The following is a 3127-nucleotide window of genomic DNA, read 5'->3' on the forward strand; positions in this document are numbered from 1 at the left end:
GTGTCGAGGTATGCAGTGATGAGTTCGGTGGGGCAAGAGCAGGCTGAGACAATGGGTCGGCCGGGGCAGTCAGGTTCGTGGATTTTGGACAGGATGTAGAAAAGGGCGGTGTGGGACTATGAGGTTGGAGGTCGTGGATGGGAGATCCCCTGGAGTGATGAGGTTATGGATGGTCTGGGAGATTATGGTTTGGTGGTGGAAGGTGGGGTCATGGTCAAGGGGCCAGTAGGAGGAGGTGTCCGCGAGCTGGCGTTTTGCCTCAGCAATGTAAACATCGGTGTGCCAATCTACCACTGTGCTGCCCTTGTCTGCCGGTTTTATTTAGATTAGATTAGATTACTCACAGTGTGGAAACAGACCCTACGGCCCAACAAGTCCACACCGCCCCGCTGAAGCGAAACCCACCCATACCCCTACATTTACCCCTTACCAAACACTACGGACAATTTAGCATGGCCAATTCACCTGACCATCTTTGGACTGTGGGAGGAAACCGGAGCACCCGGAGGAAACTCACGCAGACACGGGGAGAACGTGCAAACTCCACACAGTCAGTCGCCTGAGCCGGGAATTGAACCCGGGTCTCTGGCGCTGTGAAGCAGCAGTGCTAACCACTTTGCCACCGTGCCGCCCACCAACGGTGGCACGGTGGCACGGTGGTTTGGTAGTGAGGTTGAGGTTGGAGCGGAGGGCTGCATATTGAGAGTGTGAGAGGTTGGAATGGGTGAGAGGGGTGGACAAGTTGAAAACAGCCTTCGATGAAAATTGCACAATTCACAGCCGAGAGAGAACATTCACATCTTTCATGTTTGGATGAGGCTTCCACGGATTGTTAAACCAGGAGAAGAAATATGAACAGTTTATGCATGGATAAACCCTGGAAATGTGGGCACTGTGGGAAGGGATTCTATTAATCATCTGCTCTTGAGATTCATGAGCGCAGATACACGGGGGAGAGGCCATTCACCTGTTTTGTGTGTGAGAAAGGATTCGGCGCTATCTCCAATCTACTGACACACCAGAAATCTCGGACTGTGCTGAGACCATGCACCTCTGACCGTGGGAAGAGACTCACTGATACATCCACACCGTTGGTGCGCAAGCAAGAGATTATTCCCCTGCTCTGATTGTGGGATGGAATTCACCAGTTCAGCTAACGTGCTGAGACACAAGCGAGTTGACACTGAGGAGAGGCCGTTGTGTTGCTCTGAGTGTGGGAAAGGATTTGATCAGCCATCTGGCTTGGTTATTCACCACCGGATGCACACTGGCGAGAGGCTGTTCACCTGTTCTCAGTGTGGGAAAGGGTTCGCTCAGTCATCGAGCTTGGTTATTCACCAACGGCTTCACACTGGCTAGAGGCCTTTTCCCTGCCTCACTGTGGGAAGAGATTCTCGGATGTGTACACCATACGACGACATGAACGGATTGACATCGGGGAGAGGCCGTTCATCTGCTCTCAATGTGGGAAGGGATTCACTCAATTATCCAGCCTGCAGAGACATCAGCGTGTTGGCACCAGTAAGAGGCCACTCACCTGCTCTCAGAGTGGGAAGGAATTCATTCAATTATCCCATCTGAAGACGCACCAGCAAGTTCACACGGGGAGAGGCCGTTCACCTGCTCTCTGTGCGGAAATACGTTATCTCGATTATCCAACCTGCAGACAAACCAGCGGATCCACACCAAGGAGAGGCCGTTCACCTGCTTTCAGTGCGTGAAGGGATACACTCAATTATCCCATCTGGAGAGACACCAGCGACTTCACACCACAGAGGGGCCGTTTACCTGCTCTCGGTGAGGGAAGGATAACACTCAATTATCCAACCTGCAGAGACACCAGCGGTTTCACACCGGCGAGAGGCCACTCACCTACTCTCAGTGCGGGAAGTGATACACTCGAGTATCCAGCCTGCAGGAACACCAGCGAGATCACCAGTGACTGCAGGAGTGTGTTCTGTTTTTGGTGCTGCTGCTCATCATGTTCAGAACTGACTTTTGTTGATCCTGCCAGTGGGTGAAGTGGGAAGCCAGAGGGTTTCTTTCTGCTGGACTGGCCACCCTCACCTTTGCTTCCAGTGAAGCAGTGAATGAAGAAAGGTTTGGAAGGTAGAAGTTGTTTAGTCTGAAATGGGAACATCAATTATCCGGCATTCCATTATCCGAATATGGGACTATCCGGTAAGATTGCATGGTCGCAATGCTTGACTAAACTGTTCTCCGGCATTCAATGAATTGAACAAAATTCTCCTCACCCGTGTCTTCAGATAATCGAGCTTCCTCTGCATTTCATTTTCTCCAATAGCATGCTACGTTTGCATGGAGATGGTCACGTTCGTCGGTTGTTTTGTTTAATTTACATGGGCGCTTCTCACAGAAGGCGGTTGGGGATTTGTAAAGATGGAATCGCTCATTTGGAATCGCTGAGGATAAATGAACCCGGAAGGCTTGCTGAGCTAGGAGCTGGAGGATGTAATCTCCAGTAAGTCTGTCGATGAAAGGCACTGGGTCTTGTGGTGGCAGAAAGATGTCAGACATTGGCGATATGAATGAGGAGCAGGAAAGCCATTCAGCCGTTCAAGATGCCTGACAACGTAAAAAAATTGTGACCAATCAGATTTTCATCTCCACTCCTATCTACACACTCAAAGCTTTCCCCACAATGGGGTCAAAAGATGATGCCAAAGCTGTAACACTGTCAGTAGCACTGGTATATTCTCATTGTCAAACAGACGAACTTTCAAAGCAAACTGCTGGAGATCAAGGAGTAAGTCAGTGTTGGGAAAAGTGGCAGGTGTTTCCCATAAGACCATAAGACATAGGAGCGGAAGTAAGGCCATTCGACCCATCGAGTCCACTCCACCAGGGAATGTTGCACCAAAGACAGAATCTTCTGAGACACCCATTCTTTCTCATGTATTTACCACGAATGAAAATAGACGCAATCATTTCCAAAACACTTATATGTTCAGGAACGTCACACAGGATGTCCAAGAAAGCCAAGAAAGAGTTTTATTCTGAGATGCCAGCTCAGCTGAAACCTTGATTAGAAAAACATTTTCCAAAATCTTCATTGCATTAATCCAGGAATTGTGAGTAATCCCAGATGGCCTTCATCTTCAAAGAT

The 3127-nt window shown here is 49.4% G+C and overlaps 1 pseudogene; it reads left to right on the forward strand.

Annotated features, from left to right (window-relative positions):
* The first annotated feature begins 866 nt into the window (after positions 1-866).
* LOC148138137 (uncharacterized) lies at positions 867-1942 on the forward strand (annotated as a pseudogene).
* The last annotated feature ends 1185 nt before the right edge of the window (positions 1943-3127 follow it).

The sequence above is a fragment of the Chiloscyllium plagiosum genome, unplaced genomic scaffold (assembly GCF_037043375.1).
Source record: "Chiloscyllium plagiosum isolate Xiang-an unplaced genomic scaffold, Cpla_swu_hap1 HiC_scaffold_41, whole genome shotgun sequence".
NCBI classification, from domain to species: Eukaryota; Metazoa; Chordata; class Chondrichthyes; order Orectolobiformes; family Hemiscylliidae; genus Chiloscyllium; species Chiloscyllium plagiosum.